Consider the following 19,229-nt stretch of genomic DNA (forward strand, 5'->3'; position numbering starts at 1 on the left):
CTGAAGACGCAAACGAACGCCAAAGGCATCACATTTTAAATTTTCATTTTCGTCTTTTACATTGCCACTGTCTGGCTAAACGAACAAAGCTAGCGGGTTGTTAAGTATGCCACCCCATGATGGCCAACTTATGATAATGGTGCCTGCCTGGCATGTGGTGGTTGGGTGGTGCTATTCTTTTGAAGTTCAAAAAATATTTAAATTTTGTGAGAAATTTATAAATACTTGTTCAGAAAACTGATTTGTCTGTTATAATAATCGATAACAACAACAACTAATGCCCACTTTGGCTTTTTGTAAGGATTTTGGTTTGTTTGAAGGGTTAACAACACCAAATAAATTACACCAAACAAAAGGGTACACCAAATAAAAGGGTAACGCTTGAATTGCCATGTCGTTGCTCATATTTGTTAAGCCATCTGATATGATGGTGGATGGGTCGATGTGTTTTCGTTTATGTTGTCCTTTATCAGGTGCTTTGCTATATTTATCTTGTCACAAGCAAACTGTAAACTGAATGCTGCTGGGCTGGCTGCATGGTGTGGGGAGAAATTTTAAAAATAGAAATCATTAAAAAGGTCGTCCCTTTTAAACAAAACACAACCTAAAAATAAATCTTATCTGATGTTGATAAATTTGAATATATCAAAATTTATGTGCATTATTAATTTTGTTGAAGGATATCAAATTGTAAGGGCGAAAAATATGTTATTATTTATTGTCTGAATAAAAAGGGTTTTAATTTTTTACAGAGTTTGTCATGGTTTCTACAAGCAGAAGGTTACAGAGAAATCGCACTTTCGAAAAGAGGCAATACATGTGAAGTTTTTTTGAAAGATTTCAGGGAAACCAGGGTGTGCACGCATAAGTTTAAATTTACTTAAAAACTATGTCGAACTTCTCTATAAAAAATAATTCTCTATAACGAATCATTTTATGAAACAAATGCATTAATTCCTACACAAAATTGGCTCAATAACGAATTTTCTCAATAAAATAGTAATTCTTCGTTCCCAGCGGTTAGGTTATAAAGAAGTTTGATTAAATTTCTGTTTTCAAATAATACAAAGCAGTTTAATTTGAACTTTTTTTACACACAAACAAAAAAATAATTTCAACACTGTTACAATTTTTAACTGCCCAGCAAACCAAATGTCGGATGTCCCACACATCTGAACAATTTCGGAAGCAAAATCGTTAAGATTTCGTTCCGATTTCTATAAGATTTTTCGTAGGAGAATTCGTTCCGATTTCGGAAGCACATTTTCCTTCGAATATACTAATGTTTTTTTTCGATTTCGGTACGAATTCGGAGCTAAATGTCGGAAATAAATTTCATTTTAGTTTGTTGTCGAAAAGGAAAGTGGTTGGTTATAAAATTCGCATATGGAATTTTAAATATTTTACATATAAATGCAACATATAATACTTCAAACAAGTGCAGATAGACTCAGCATATTCATACACAAAGTTTACATTGTTCTACTATTATAAATGTTGAAACTGATATATTCAGTTGTATCTGTGCAGGTGTTTAATTCGTACGACATTATTCCGAAATCATTCAGAAATCTTTACGAAAATTCGAAAGATACCTCTGATTTCTATGCGTTATTATTCCGAAATCGTTCAGAAATCTGTTGAAAATTCGGAAGAAAAAATTCGCCTTCCGAATTTCCCAAGGATTTTCTTCCGATTTCGTTCCGAATTCTGACCGAAGTCGATCCGATTTCGCTGCGACATTTTGTTCCGAAATTATGTCGAATGGGGTATATACCCTTTTATACGGGCAGAATGTGCCTCATCGAAATAATGGATTAAGACCCCAAGTATGTTTGGACGAAATGTGTTTCAGGCAATTTGGAGTTGATTTAGCCATGTCCGTCTGCCTGTCTGGCTGGAGCGCACGATTATTCTCGAACGGATCAACCGATTCGAACCAAATTTTTGGTATCGTAATATTTTGTCCAAACTTAGATTAAGTTCGATGATGGGCTATATTGGTCCACTCCTTCCGGTACCTCCACCACAAAAGCTCGAAAATGTTCGCAAAAATTGTGCGCACGATAACTTTTGAAGGAAGTGATCGACTTGGTCCATACTTTACACATCCTAATATATATACCACATATAGATCAGGTTCAAATATGGACTATATTTGTCCACTCCTACGGGTACCTCCACACAAAATTCCGTATTAGTTTACTTTAAGACCTGCAGACCTGCGATGACCCACAGAAATGACTAGTTGTCGCGATATATGTATGTATATCTAAAAGACATGACTCCCAAAATAAGATGCACTTCATAATGGACTAAGTCAGTCCATTCCTTTAAGTACCTCCTCCGCAATACTTTTGAACTTTAATCATAATATACATTTTTGTCGGCAAGCTCATATGTACAAAAAAACGGCCACAAATTTTTGAAAAGACACTAAATACATTCGATCTGTCCCTAGGTGAAAGTTTCTATTCTCAAAGGCTGAAGGTATGTTTCTGAAAGCCAACTGATACTTTTTAACTTGTTAGTTTTTTTGGATATATGTATCTCAACTACGGAGAACCTTACCAAAAAGTGGCTAAAGACGAAGACCGCAAAATTCTCTACACTGAAAGAAAATTACTAGAAAATTATTATTAGAAGATTACGTTGTATCAATGAAATTTGTCATTGATTTTTAACCAACATAAGACTTCATTGTATTAATGAAGAAGTTTCATTGAGTTTCATAAAATAACTTTCATTATAGTTTCATAGCAATAATAGAATTGTAACTTCTAACTACTTTAGTGAATTAGTAAAGAAGTATCATTGCATTATTGAGGAAATTTCATTGGAATAATGAAGAAATTCATTATTGTTATTTGATGAAACTTTTCATTTATTCAATGAAACACTACGTTCGTTCAAAATCAACGAAACATTTTTCTTTCGGTTTAAAAGATATCGCATTCCTAAAAGTCACATGAAAGTTAGGATACAAAAACCGGGTTAGACCTGGTTCTAATTTCTTCAGAATCATTCAGTCACAAATTTTGCATGATGAAAACCATTAGGAATAATAAAACCGTTAAATTTGTAATGGAGGGTATATTAAGTTTGCCATTCTGTTTGTAACTCCTCGAAATAGTAATTTAAGATCATATAAAATGTATATATTCTTGATCAGCATGCTTCTACACCGATATAGCCATGCCTATCCTTCTGTGGAATCAATTTAATGTCCGAATTATGTAAGTGGATAATACTTTGGTGAATGTATTGTAGGTCCATACAGCTTGAACCAACCACCATCATACAAAGGCCTTTTGAAGGTATTATTCCCATTTTACATTGCAACCTGTTGGGCAATTTTGTATTTTGTGACTAAAACCTTCTCTACTCAACGCCTCACTTTAAGAAATGTTGATGGTATTAGTCCTATTCGACCGCCAATTCGGTTATTCTGTATTTGGTATTTCGTGTTTCCAAAGACTAAAAACACTTCTACAGAAAATGTTATATAGGTCCACGCCCCATATAACGGTACTGTATCGCGTTTTATTATCACGAAATTGCTCTAAAGGCCACATTTATGTCCAATCGATGAAAAAACTTTACCAGTTCATTGTTGTGGCTAAACAAGTAATCCTACAAAAAATTATGGAAATCGGGTAAGATTTTGATATTGCTCCAGTAGTATATTTGGTCAATTGGGACCCTATAATATAGCCTTATATTATTTAAATCCAGCCGACTTTCAAAATATTTTGAAATATTTTTAGAGTAATTTCGTAAAAAGTCACCTTTGGCCCCATACAAATTACTATGGAAACTTTGAGCCCCCAATGGCACGTGTTAGCATATTCCGATTGTGCTCAAACTTTGGCAATCATAAAATCTAGCAAAACTAAACACTTAAGGGTGCCGCATAAAAAAATCCAACATCAATTTTTCACTAATAGTACGTTTAGACTATGGTGGATTTAAGATTTCGATTTAAGTTGTCATTTTCATACAATATACGTCAAATAAATCTATATAATCCTTTTAAACATGTTACAAGTGTATAGTCGAACAGGCGTTTAAAACCATCCCTTCCGGGATGTTGTGGGAACATATAATATCCCAGCGAAAAGTTTGCCTCCAAAGAGGCAGTTAAATGATATGTACAAATTATGCATTTTTACTCATGATTTTTACAAGGGAGTGACCCCGGAAAGAGGCACTCCATTGCACCGCATTTTAACTGACCCTTTGGCATTGCATTTTAACTGAACCTTTGGCACTGCATTTTAACTGACCCTTTGGCATTGCATTTTAACTGACCCTTTGGGGTAGAATAGGAGGCAGTCCAGAGCACGTGTTTTGAATAATAAAATGAATTTATTATTTGTGTAAAACAAGAATATTAATAACTTTATTAAATTAACACAAATTATGAAAATTCTCTATTGAATTCAATCGCAAACATGTGTGTTTCCTCCGCTCTTCATTTAATCCAAGCTTAAGTGCTTTTGCTTCATCTGCTAAATGGGTTTGATATTGTCTTCCCATCACTAGTTAAGATTTCGACATGTACTCCAACAGCACTCCATTGGGAAATTTTCTCGTGAGTTACCGGAAAAATGTTCACAAATTAAATATTATTTAGTTTGTATTAACAAATTTTTGGAAATGTTAACACGATTATCTCTTTTTAGAAATGTATTACGCTGCCTGTACATGTAGGGATCTCTAACAACTGCCTATGTACATGTATGGATCTCTAACAACTGCTAATAAAATGTAGTGAACGGAGTGCCTTTTTCACGACTCCGTTTGCACTGCATCCGGATGCTGTTAAATTGTGAGGAATTGGAGTGCCTTTTTCACGACTCCGTTGAACTGCCTCCGGATGTTGTTAAAATGTGACAAATGGATGTGATTCTTTGAATTGCATCCAAATGCGGTTAAAATGTGAGGAATGGAGTGCCTTTTTCACGACTCCGTTTGAACTGCATAAAAACATGCCGTGAAAGAAGTAGTCTACATTGCACTACTTCCAATTTATTTTGTTGGGATGTAACTACTTGGTGCAATGATATGCAACCCGCCTTGCACGCTAAAGGTCGTGGGTTCGATTCCCAGGCCAGACAATATCAAAATTTTCAACAGTGGCAATATACCCCTCAGTGATGTTGGCGACATTTCCTGAGTATTTCAGCCTAGTAAAACTTCTCTACAAGTGGTGTCTTAGGACACGCCGTTTGGACTCGGCAATAGCAGTAGGTCCCATATCATTGAGCTAATATGAATCGGGGTGCACTCATTGACATGAGAGAAGTCTCCCTTGCCCCATCTGGGATGTATGTGGAACAATTATTATTATATTACTTTTTTAAACGAACCATAGGAAAGCAAATATGTTACTCTCTCCCTCTCTCGTTATTCACCACCACCCCAATTTCAAAAGGCAACAAGGTAACACATCCTTGCGGGAAATAAATTGGTTTGAAAGTATTTTAAATCTAGTTGTAAAATAACCGCAAAAACGCTTCAACAATTGGTTTGAGCGCGTGCTAAAGTGTATAAATCTAGCTTGAGAATGGTTTGGAATATAATAAAACTATTTCTGATAAATATCCGCGTTTTCATTATTAGGCCGGAAACTTTTCTAGTAGCCCTCGTACATTCAACTCCCTGAAACCAAAAAACACATTCAAATTGGTGCGTTCAGTTGTTACTGTTCTTGTCTTTAATATATTAATCCCATATATAAAAAAATGTGGAAAAATGTAATTTTTTTATGAAAATTTCCATAGAAGTTTTTCACACAAGCCTGTTACACCTATAGTATCTATAGGTATCTGTAGTATTTGAAAAATATCTGTTGTACAACAGATACTTGAGAATGAAAAAACAAATAAAGTTTTCACTTGTTCATATACAACACAGAACTGTTATACTCACTTCCGCATTTATATCATATAATATCTGTTATGTATATGATATCTGTTTTGTTGATACAAACAGTTATACTATTGCACATCTTTAGTTAGGAATCGTTACGATTTAGGATCCGACATCGGTCGTAGCATCCGATTGGTTTGCTGGTTGCATACATATTATATTTATTGCACAGAGGATTATTGAGAGGATTATAAATCATAAGCAGTGCCATAAAATTACTGTTTCACAAGAAGCAGAACAGCAGAAGAAGTGTAATGAAAAACCATTAAAAACACACACAGAAGTGTAATTAGGGGCAACTATATATTTTTTCACTATACGGCGAATCAGGGATTACATTGTCGGCTAAAAGCAAAAAAGTGTTAATTAAGCAAATTAATAAATGTTCAAATATTGCAAAAAATCGTTTTTTTTTTTTTTGTTTGCTGCATTAATAGGGGATTATGATGCAGCTTCCATAGAGTAGAGAATCTACTGAAAATCTGCGGTTGTTTTTTGTTACAGAGGAAAATACATATGCGGCGAATATGGTCGTAACAACATAGTATATTTAAAAAAAAAAAAAAAAACAAGTAAAAAAGTATCAGTGGGATTTACCGACAGAGATATACCCTCAGCCTGTGTAAATTGGAACTTTCATCTATTGACAATATCGAATCGAATACCAACTACACAACCAAAAACCCTTTTCCCCAATAATTATGCATTAGGGGGTTTTCAGATTTGGTGGACCTTTTTGGACATAAATAAATATTTGGATTAAAGTTCAATACTATTGCGGAGGAGATACCTGGAGGAATGGATAATCAAAGTCCATTTTGGAAGTGGATTTTATTTTGGGACTAATGCCTTTTCGACAGATAGCGCGTCCTCCAGTCATTTCAGTTGGTCACAGTATAACTTAGATTTTTCACCACTATGCCAAACAGCGGTAAGCAAGACCACATTAAGAAACATCGGTATAAATTTCCAAAGGATCTTCGAACAGACCCTAAAGTGAACTTCAGCAAAAATGGGAAGTACCTTAAGGAGAAAACCGATATGGTCCATTTTTGAAGTTAAATTAAATTCGATGATAATTTCAAGATAGTCGTGCGTACCATTTTAGTGAAATTTTTTGGACTTTTGAGGAGATGGTACCGGCATGGGTGGACCCATATAGCCCTTCTTCAAACTTAAACTAAGTTGGGACAAAATTTTACGGAGGCCAAATCAGGTGATCCGTTCAAAAGATATCGTGCGCTCCGCCCACAACACATGATGCCGCGGGCTTTTTTCCTTCGGCTATTTTCTCAGGAAGTGTGGGCTTGTCCCTGAAAATTATTTATACCGTCGTTATGGAGGTAGCGAATGCAAATAGCTTCAACAAAAATCAAAGCAATTAGAGAGGAGGCCTTAAACTGCATTTATCCGAAATTTTGTATAGGAGCGATAGAGTCCATATTATGTCTGGTAGAAATTTCACGATGTGCAAAGTATGTCCATACTCCTTTTAATAGTTATCGTGCGCACAAAATTTCCGAATATTTTCGAACTTTTGTGGGGGAGGTACCGGAAGGAGTGGACCGATATAACCCATCTTCGAACTTAAACAAAATATTACGAAAGCCAAATGTTGGACCGAATCGATTGATCCGTTCGAGAGTTATCGTGCGCTCCAGCCAGACAGGCAGACGGGCGGACATGGTTAAATAAACTCCAAATTGTGTGAAACGGATTTCGTCCAAACATACTTTGAGTCTAAAACCGTTATTTCGACGAGGAACATTTTGCCCGTATGCAAGCGTATATACCCTCGTTAGGGGTATAAAACTTTCGCCCAGAATTCTGTTGGCATGGGTCCATATAACCCCCATAGAACGGAACCACCCGGTTTTTTTGAAAGATGTGACCTCAATATTCCTACGAAATGGCTGAAACTTGGTCCACGCCGTCATATAGCCCCCATAGAACGGTACCTCCCGATTTCCGTTATTTTGAAGGTTGTGGCCTCAATATTCTTCCGAAACTGCTGAAATTTGGTATTTAGTCCTCATTTGAGGTGTGAAACCTTCCATATGAAATTTGTTGGTATAGGTCCCCGCCTTCATATAACCTTCATAGAACGGTACCACCAGATTTTCGGTGTTTGGAAGGTTTTATCTTCATTATAACAACGAATAAGCTGAAGTTTGGTGTTTAGTAGTTGGGGGTATTCAACATTACCTCCACGCCTTCTTATAGCACCCATAGAACGGTACCTCCCGATTTTCAGTATTTTGAAGGTTGTGGCCCCAATATCCATCCGAAGTGGCTGAAATTTGGTATTTTTATTGTTAGGCCAGAAATTTTTCAATCTGTATGGCTAACACGACAAACGCATAGCATAGCGCATTTAGCGCAGCCTTTGAATGAGTTTGGCTTAGAACGCCAATACGTCGTCAAACATTTTTCACATACTTTTCGGGTTCAAAAGCAGAAGATTCACTTCATTTCAAAAAAAAAAAAAAAAAAATCATCGATCATCAAGCTCAACTCAAACGAGAAAATTAATAAAAAATAATTTATTTTATTTGATCCTTTCAACGTGTAGACTACAGTTGAACCTCGATTATCCGTGAATCTATTATCCGGGAACCTCCATTATCCGTGATAGAAAAGAAATGTTGGATTTTGTTCCATTTCCTCTATTTTTCGTTATAAACTTCATTACCCGGCATTAAAAGAACACTTTCCAATTAATTTGATTAAGCAAACAAAAGGTTAACAAACAAAAACTGGAAATTCTCCCATATTACACAATTTTTGTATTTATGGTATCACAAAAACGGGACAAAGTCAATTCAGGTGAATCTGATGATGATATTTAATATCTATCTTTTAAAATGTTGGTGGATTGCCGTAACAAACTTTAAAAAATTGCAGATTTTCATATTATTGTACGATACTATGCCATTTTTACATAAAAATATGTTCAAAAACTGCATAAAAGCATTGCCTCCATTATCCGGGAAAATCGATTATCCCTAATGCCTCCGGTCCCGACCATTACGGATAATCGAGGTCCGACTGTATTTCATTTCAATCATGCTACTTTGAATATTTAATTGCTTAATTCTGTTTTAATATATTTTACTCATATATATTTATGTATAAATAAACAATACAAACAAAAACACAATTTTTATTTTTTTACAGTTCATTAATTCAATTCAATTTACGTGAAGGACACTCGATGTGAATGATCCAATAATAAAGTGTATCCCTCATTGTTTTGTTATTGATTTAATTGCATAAATGGGTTTATATAGCAGACGTTTATCATTTAAGGACATCGTTATCATTATTATCACTAGCAGTATCATCATGGCCATCATCATCATCATCAACAAGTACATTGAGTAATGAATTAATAAGCGAGCCTTTCAAAGCCCATTAAATCTCGAAATGAAATACGTTTTTGCTTTTGGCTGGATGTATATTTTTTCTTCCTTTTTCACTTAGCAGTGTGCATCCTGTAGTTATGTAATTGATAAAATTAATAGAATTAATTTTATAACTCGACAAGACATCACTACCAAAAATATATTAAAAATACATTTCCAAAAAATTTTTATTTTGTTTTACTTTTCACAATTTCTTTTTTAACTAAAATATTGCAATTTTAACTACATTTTAATTTTCCCCGAACAATAATGTTGTTTTTTTCTAATAACATTGTAATAAATTTGGTTTGTTGTCATATATAATTACTGTAATTTTATTCGCTTCACACAAATGAAGCCTGTGGTAATAAAATTAAAAAACAATTTTTTGTTCACAAGCTATTCATAAATTTGCAAACAAAATTAAAATCCTAGAATTCAGACCACAGTTCACGTGTTCGGTCAATGGTTCACTGCATTAGTAATTACATAATTTAATTAGTTGGTTTTCCAAAAAAACGACACTTGCATTTAGTTGCATTAAATTTCCTAAATTAAAAGGCAATGATATAAAACAACGTCAAAGCATACACAGTTGAGTTTATATTTTTTTTGTTGGTATTTGTTTATAAATAAAAGAGACAATTTTTAATTAAATTATATTTTTTGAGGGCAAATAATGTTCGTTTTTCATGGAATTTCAAAAGCAAATAGAGTTTTAGTAGTGGGCATACACATTATTTAATGTGACATTCAAATTAAATTTTAGTAAAAAATTATGTTAAATTATATATAGTCAGCGATCCGAACAATGAAGTGCAATTATCTACAGAGTAGAGAAACGGGAAACTAAGGTCCGAAGAGAGTGGGCAAAGACTGTAATGATTAGCACTGCTATTACGCGAGCTATAACAAGTGAACTTCAAGGGAAGTAGCAGACCTCAAATTAATCTTCCTTCAGTATCAAAAGTTCTTAAAAAAAACATTATTTCATCCAACGTTGATTTTTTAATAAAATATTTTTTCATCCATCGCGGATTTTTTAATAAAATATTTTTTCATCCAACGTGGATTTTTTAATAAAATATTTTTTCATCCAATGTGGATTTTTTAATAAAATATTTTTTCATCTATCGCGGATTTTTTAATAAAATATTTTTTCGTCCAACGTGATTTTTTTATAAAATATTTTCTTATCCAACGTGGATTTTTTAATAAAATATTTTTTCATCCAAAGTGGATTTTTTAATAAAATATTTTTTCATCCAACGTGGATTTTTAATAAAATATTTTTTCATCCAACGTGGATTTTTTAATAAAATATTTTTTCATCCAACGTGGATTTTTTAATAAAATATTTTTTCATCCAACGTGGATTTTTTAATAAAATATTTTTCATTCAACGTGGATTTTTTAATAAAATATTTTTTCATCCAACGTGGATTTTTTAATAAAATATTTTTCATTCAACGTGGATTTTTTAATAAAATATTTTTTCATCCAACGTGGATTTTTTAATAAAATATTTTTTCATCCAACGTGGATTTTTCAATAAAATATTTTTTCATCCAACGTGGATTTTTTAATAAAATATTTTTTTTATCCAACGTGGATTTTTTAATAAAATATATTTTTATCCAACGTGGATTTTTTAATAAAATATTTTTTTATCCAACGTGGATTTTTTAATAAAATATTTTTTTATCCAACGTGGATTTTTTAATAAAATATTTTTTTATCCAACGTGGATTTTTTAATAAAATATTTTTTCATCCATCGAGGATTTTTTAATAAAATATTTTTTCATCCATCGAGGATTTTTTAATAAAATATTTTTTCATCCATCGAGGATTTTTTAATAAAATATTTTTTCATCCATCGCGGATTTTTTAATAAAATATTTTTTCATCCAACGTGGATTTTTTAATAAAATATTTTTTCATCCAATGTGGATTTTTTAATAAAATATTTTTTTATCCAACGTGGATTTTTTAATCCAAAGTGGATTTTTTAATAAAATATTCTTTTATCCAACGTGGATTTTTTAATCCAAAGTGGATTTTTTAATAAAATATTTTTTCATCTATCGCGGATTTTTTAAGAAAATATTTTTTTATCCAACGTGGATTTTTTAATAAAATATTTTTTCATTCAACGTGGATTTTTTAATAAAATATTTTTTCATCCAACGTGGATTTTTTAATAAAATAATTTTTCATCCAACATGAATTTTTTAATAAAATATTTTTTCATCCAACGTGGATTTTTTAATAAAATATTTTTTCATCCAACGTGGATTTTTTAATAAAATATTTTTTCATCCAACGTGGATTTTTTAATAAAATAATTTTTCATCCAACATGAATTTTTTAATAAAATATTTTTTCATCCAACGTGGATTTTTTAATAAAATATTTTTTCATCCAACGTGGATTTTTTAATAAAATATTTTTTCATCCAACGTGGATTTTTTAATAAAATATTTTTTCATCCAACGTGGATTTTTTAATAAAATAATTTTTCATCCAACATGAATTTTTTAATAAAATATTTTTTCATCCAACGTGGATTTTTTAATAAAATATTTTTTCATCCAACGTGGATTTTTTAATAAAATATTTTTTCATCCAACGTGGATTTTTTAATAAAATATTTTTTCATTCAACGTGGATTTTTTAATAAAATATTTTTTCATCCAACGTGGATTTTTTAATAAAATATTTTTTCATCCAACGTGGATTTTTTAATAAAATAATTTTTCATCCAACATGAATTTTTTAATAAAATATTTTTTCATCCAACGTGGATTTTTTAATAAAATATTTTTTCATCCAACGTGGATTTTTTAATAAAATATTTTTTCATCCAACGTGGATTTTTTAATAAAATAATTTTTCATCCAACATGAATTTTTTAATAAAATATTTTTTCATCCAACGTGGATTTTTTAATAAAATATTTTTTCATCCAACGTGGATTTTTTAATAAAATATTTTTTCATCCAACGTGGATTTTTTAATAAAATATTTTTTCATCCAACGTGGATTTTTTAATAAAATATTTTTTCATCCAACGTGGATTTTTTAATAAAATATTTTTTCATCCAACGTGGATTTTTTAATAAAATATTTTTTCATCCAATGTGAATTTTTTAATAAAATATTTTTTTATCCAACGTGGAGTTTTTAATCCAAAGTGGAATTTTTAATAAAATATTTTTTTTATCCAACGTGGATTTTTTAATAAAATATATTTTCATCCAACGTGATTTTTTTAAAAATATTTTTTCATCCAACGTGATTTTTTTAAAAATATCTTTATCATCCCAAATGGATTTTTAAAACATTTGTTTATTATCCAACTTGGATTTTTTTTAAATATATATTTTTATTGTCCAACGTGCATTTTTTTAAATATATATTTTTATTATCAAACGTGGATTTTTTTTAAATATATATTTTTATTATCCTACGTGGATTTTTTAAATATATATTTTTATTATCCAACCTGGATTTTCTAAAGTGTATATTTCTATTATCAATCGTTAATTTCTTAAAGGGTATATTTAAATTATCCATCGTTTATTTAAAAAAAAAATATTTTTATTATTCAACTTAAATTTTTTAAAAAATATATTTTTATTATCTATCGTGAATTTTTTAAATTCTTTTTTTCGTGAATTTTTGGAAAAAAAAATTTCGTGAATTTTTCGAAAAAAAAATTTTCGTGAATTTTATGAAAATACATATTTTTGCGAATTTAAAAAAAAATCATAAATTTTTGATAAATATTTTTGTCGTAAATTTTTGAAGAATTTTTTTTTCTTGAATTTTTGGAACAAATTTTTTTTCTTGAATTTTTAGAATAAAAATATTTTTTCTCTTGTTTAAAACAAAGTCGTGAATTTTTGACAAGTATTTTTGTCGTGAATTTTTGAACTTTTTCCCACTAATAAATTAAAGTTGGTTTAATAAAATATTAAAATAACGAATATGGGATTAAGCCTGACCTGAAAAACAAAATAGAAGTCGTCATCCCGAATAAAAAACGCCAACCCTCCGATTTTTTTCTTGAATTTTTGGAAAAAAATTTTTTTTCTTGAATTTTTGGAATAAATATTTTTTTCGCGAATTTTTTAAAGAAATATTTTGTTATGAATTTTTGAAAAATGAAGATTTTTTTAAAAATATATTTTTATTATCAATCGTGAGTTTTTATACCCTCAGCCTTTAGGCTATGAAGGGTATATACACTTTCATACGGGCAAAATGTGCCTCATCGAAATAATGGTTTTAGACCCCAAGTATGTTTGGACGAAATGTGTTTCAGACAATTTGGAGTCGATTGAGCAATGTCCGTCCGTCTGTCTGTCTGTCTGTCTGGCTGGCTGGAGCGCACGATAACTCTTGAACGGATGAACCGATTCGGTTCAAATTTTGGCTTTCGTAATATTTTGCCCAAACTTAGTTTAAGTTCGAAGATGAGCTATATCGGTCCACTCCTTCCGGTACCTCCCCCACAAAAGTTCGGAAATGTTCGGAAAATTTGTGCGCACGATAATTCTTTAAGGAGAGTAACCGATTTGGTCCATACTTTGCCCATCGTGGAGCGTGTACCAGACTTAGATCAGGTTTTAATATGGACTCAATCGGTCCACTCCGTCGGGTACCCCCCACACAAAAATTTGGTAAAGTTCAGTTTAGGACCATCTCTCGAATCGCTTTGATTTTTGCTTTAGCTACTTGTATTCACTGCCCTCCATACGACGGTATAAGTTTCATCAGGGGCAAGTCCATACTTCCTGAGAAAATAGCCTGAAAGTTGCAAAAAACCCCTATGACACCGTGTGAGGAGTTTGGAGGGAAAAATAATTCTCGAACAGGTCTGCCGATTCGGTCAAAAGTTTGGCCTTAGTGATATTTTGTCCAAACATAGTTTAAGTTCGAAGATAAGCCATATCAGTCCACTCCTTCAGGTACCTCCCCCACAAAAGTTCAAAAATGTTCGGAAAAATTGTGCGTACGATAACTCTTGAAGAGAGTGGCCGAATTGGACAATACTTTACACATCCTAATATATCTACCAGATATAGATCAGGTTCAAATATGGACTATATTTGTCCACTCCATCCGGTACCTCCCACACAAAATTTCGGATACATGTTCACTTTAAGACCTGCTTTCGAATCACTTTGATTTTTGTTGAAGCCACTTGCATTCGCTTCCTCAATAGCGATGGTAAAAGTTGTTTCAGGGGCAAGTCCATACTTCTTGAGCAAACAGCCCGAAGGGTGTAAAAACCCCCTATGGCACCATATGTAGTGGCTGGAGATCCACTTCCATAATGGTCAATGTCGATCCATTCCCTTTTGTATCTCCTCCGCAAAACGTTTGATCTTTAATCATAATCAACATTTTTGTCGGTTCAAACGCCCAACATTTTTAAAACCCCCTAAATACATACGTTTTTTGGGAAAAAAAAAGTTTCAATATATTCAGGCTGAGGGTATATCTCTGTCGGCAAAGCCGACTGATACTTTTTTACTTGTTTTTAAGTACATTTAGTCTGAAATGTTTTAAAAAATATTTTCTTGTTGATTTTAAAAAAAAAAAAAGAAAAAAAAAACAAGTAGAAAAGTATCACAGACAGAGATATACTCTCAGCTGGTACAAATTGAAACACTTTTTTTCAAAATTTTGGTCGTATGAACCTACATAGACCATGGGGGTGCCATAGGGGGTTTTTGCACCCTTCCGCCTGTTTTCTTAAGAAGTATGGACCTGCCCGTGAAACAACTCGTAATTGAGGCAGCGAATGTAAGTTGCTTCAACAAAAATCAAAGTGATTCAATAGCAGGTCTTAATGTGCACTTATCCGAAATTTTGTGTGGGAGGTACCGAATGGAGTGGACAAATATAGTCCATATTCGAACCTGATCTATATCTGGTAAATATTATGAGAATGTGTAAAGTATGGACCAAATCGGTCACTCCCATCAAGAGTTATCGTGCGCACAATTTTTCCGAACAATTTTGAACTTTTGTGGTGTAGGTACCTAAAGGGGTGGACCGATATGGCTTATCTACGAACTTAAACTAAGTTTGGAAACAATATTATGAAGGCAAAATTTTGGCCGGAATCGGAATATCCGTTCGAGAATTGTCTTGCGCTTCCACCCATAAACATGGTTTCATGGGGTTTGTTTTTCAACTTTCAGGCTATTTTCTCAGGAAGTATGGATTGAGGAAACTTGTACCTTCGTATAGGAGACAGTGAATACAAGATGTTACAACAAAAACCATGGCGATTCGAGAGCAGGACCTAACCTGAACTTTTCCGAAATTTTGTGTGGGAAGTACTCGAAGGAGTTTACCGATTGAGTCCATATTGGAACCTCATCTAGGTCTGGTAGACATTTCATAATGTGCAAAGTATGGACCAAATCGGTTACTCCCTTTAAGAGTTATCGTACGCACAAATTTTCCGAACATTTTCGAACTTTTGTGGGGGAGGTACCGGAAAGAGTGGACCGATATAATCCATTTTTGAACTTGAACTAAGTTTGGACAAAATATTACGAAAGCCAAATTTTGGACCAAATTGGCAGTCCGTTCGAGAGTTATCTTGCGCTCCAACCACTACACACGGTGTCATAGGGTTTTTTGTACCTTTCAAGCTATTTTCTCAGGAAGTATGGACTTGAATCTAATGAAACTTACAGCGTCGTATAGAGGACAAATCAAAGCGATTCGAGACCAGGTCCTAAACTGAACTTTTCCGAAATTTTGTGTGGGAGGTACCCGAAGAAGTGGACCGATTGAGTCCATATTGGAACTTCATCTAAGTTTGGTAGAAATTACACGATGTGCAAAGTATGGTCCAAATCCGTTATTCCCTTCAAGAGTTATCGTGTGCACAAGTTTTGCGACAATTTTTGAACATTTGTGGGGGAGGTACCTGAAGGAGTGGACCTATATGGCCTATCTTCGAACTTAAATCAAATCTGTACAAAATATTTCGATACCCAAAATTTTAACCGAATCAATTGATCCGTTCGAGAGTTATCGTGCGCACCAGCCAGACAGACAGACAGACAGACGGACGGACATTGCTAGATCTATTCAAAATTGTCTGAAACGGATATCGTACAAACATATTTGGGGTATAAAACCATTCTTTAGCCTAAAGGCTGAGGGTATAAAAACAGTTTTAATGAGTTTTTTGAAAAATATTTTTTCGTGAATTATTGACAAATATTTTTTTCGTGAAATAAAAAAAAAAAACATTTGCTTGTTTAATTTTTGGAGCAGTTACTTTTCTCGTGAATTTTTGAATGAAAGATTTTGTTCGTGAATTTTTGAAAAAAAAATATATATTTCACGTGAATTTTTAAAAAAAATATTTTTCCCCAAATTTTTGAAAGATTTGTCTTTTATCTAACTTGGATTTTTTTAGTCTCTTCACCAAACGTAGATTTTTTGAAAATTATTTTTTCATCAAACGTGGATTTTTTAAAAGTTTTTTTCTTCATCGAACGTGGATTTTTTAAAAGTTTTTTTTCTTCATCGAACGTGGATTTTTTAAAAGATATATTCTTATTATTATTTTGTTTTAAAAAGTATATTTAATCGTCATTTTTTTAACAAACAGTTCCATTTTAGTGAATTTTTTTGAAAATATAGTTTTATTTTTATTTTTGAAAAAAATGGTCTTGCATTCATGAATATTTTGAAAAAAATATTTTTTCGTGAATTGTTGAAAGAAATTTATTTTTACGATATTTCCATGATTTTTTTGAAAAAATATTTTTTTCGTGAATTTTTGAAGAATATTTGTTTCGTGAATTTTTGGACAAGCTATTTTTTTATTTCTTTTGAGCAAATATTTTGTCGTGAGATTTTGAAAGAACTATGTTTTGGTGAATTTTTGAAAGGAATATTTTGCTTCAATGCAAAGAACTAAGAGAACTGATGAGTCCAATAGGCGTTGGACGAAACTAGTATTTTGTGTCTTTCCCTAAGTAAATCAATTTTAACTGCAAACACTTTAAAAACTTGTTGTTTTGTTGTTGTTGTTTTTAAATTTGAAAACAACAAACATAAGATTAAGCTAGCTTACTTTAAAAATTATATGAAAGCACACATCTCAACAAAAGTGCCAAAGTGAATCTAAGAATATTTTTTCGTGAATTTTGAAAAAAAAATCGTGAATTTTTTAAAAAATATATATTTGCGTGGATTAAAAAAATATATTTGTTCATGGATTAAAAAAAATTCTTAAACTCGCGCTATTTGAAATAATTTTCATCTAACCTAGAATTTTTAAAAATAATTTTTTTCTTTTTGTATGCAATGATGAGTAGTCGGATCGTCTTGATATATATATTTAACAACAATTTAAAAACAATTCTTTATCTAAAATTACAAATAATTTTAAAAGATATTTTTAAAACTTTTGAAATTCCATGAAATTACCCTCAAAAATAATATTTATGAAAAATAATTTTAGTTTCTTGGACTCACCTTTTTCAAATTATAGTTGAAATAGCTCACTCCATCAGAAATTCGTAGTATAAATAATTACTCCAACATAACTTTATAACACAAATATTTAATTCAGTAAAATAATATTTTTATAAACAATCACTTTTAAAGCAAATTTATTCAGGAAATTGAAACAATTTTTCACTTGTAACAAAATATTTTTTTATATATTTTTATTTTATATATTTTGTATTATTTTCCTTCAATGAAAAACTTTTTTTCTCCCTCTGTAAAAAAATAACACAAAAACTGATTTACATTTGGCCTTTGGTAATTTTTTATTTTAATTTTTTGTGCTGGCTAATTTTTGATGTTGATAATGATAATCTCTGTGTTGCTATCTTCAGGGGCTTTTTAAGTAGAATATTTTAATTTAACGAAAATAAGAGAAATTTATTCATACACACACAGCTCACAAAGAGCTGCTAATTGAAAAATAATTAATTTTCACTATTTTTTTCCTTTTAAACACACTTTCACTTTTTAACATGACCTTTATTCTACCGGTAGGTAATTTTCATTTTACAACACTTAATTCTATGAATTTCTTTCCTCTTTACTCTTTAAGTGGGTTGCTGCTTTAATTTCGTTGCTTTTCTTATATTTTCTTTTAATTTTTTTCCTCTTTTTCTTTCATAATTTATTTTACTATGTAAACAAGAATGTCGGATGACAGATTTTGTTTCATATACTTTTTGTTGTTGGCTTTAATTTGCACAATTTAAAGTCCTATAATGGAAGGCGGCTCTCTTGGGAATTTGGAAATGGTTTGGGCCTCTTTTGCATTTTTTTTGTTTGTGTTTTCTCTTTCACTCAAGTATTTAAGTACTACAGATTCCAATTATGCTGTTATGATTATTCATTTGCTGTTGTTTTGTTTTATTTGGAAATGAATACAGGCCAGACATTTTGTTGTTCAGTTAAATGGAATGAATGCAAGGATTTAAAATGCCATTGGCTGAATATCATGATCTAAGCTTCTGGATCTTTAAATCAAAGAATTTTTTAAGAAAATTTTTTAAGAAAAATAATGTTAACAAATATTTAAATTCCAAACTGGCAACCCTGAACTCATATCTGTTTTCAATTTGCCACAGACTCTCTTCCTTTTCTTTCTCTCTCTCTCCCCATTGTTACAGAACAGTTCGTTCCATGATTGTATTAAAATTTCCAATTCAATGAATTTGTTCTGCATACATTTTCAACCATTGTTGTTGTTGTTGTTTTTGCTATTGTTGCTGCTTTTCAATACCCACCACTCCAACTGTATTCAGTTAATAAATAAATTATTTTGAGTGATTAAACATAAAATGAATCCTTATGAAGTTGATACAGTGAAGGAAATCCC

The 19,229-nt window shown here is 31.5% G+C and overlaps 1 protein-coding gene across 10 annotated transcripts in view; it reads right to left on the reverse strand.

Moving 5' to 3' along the window:
* dnc (phosphodiesterase dunce) overlaps positions 1-19,229 on the reverse strand; it is a 1,334,769-nt gene that overhangs the window by 582,665 nt on the left and 732,875 nt on the right. For 7 of the 10 annotated variants that reach the window (XM_073977496.1, XM_073977494.1, XM_073977516.1 and 4 more), the window contains exon 2: positions 17,861-18,108. The exons of the other annotated variants lie outside the window; for them this stretch is intronic. The gene's annotated coding sequence lies outside the window, so the exon portion shown is untranslated. The remainder of the gene's footprint in view (positions 1-17,860; positions 18,109-19,229) is intronic. 10 annotated transcript variants of the gene reach the window in all.

The sequence above is a fragment of the Musca autumnalis genome, unplaced genomic scaffold (assembly GCF_047663935.1).
Source record: "Musca autumnalis isolate F117 unplaced genomic scaffold, ASM4766393v1 scaffold_3, whole genome shotgun sequence".
NCBI lineage: Eukaryota > Metazoa > Arthropoda > Insecta > Diptera > Muscidae > Musca > Musca autumnalis.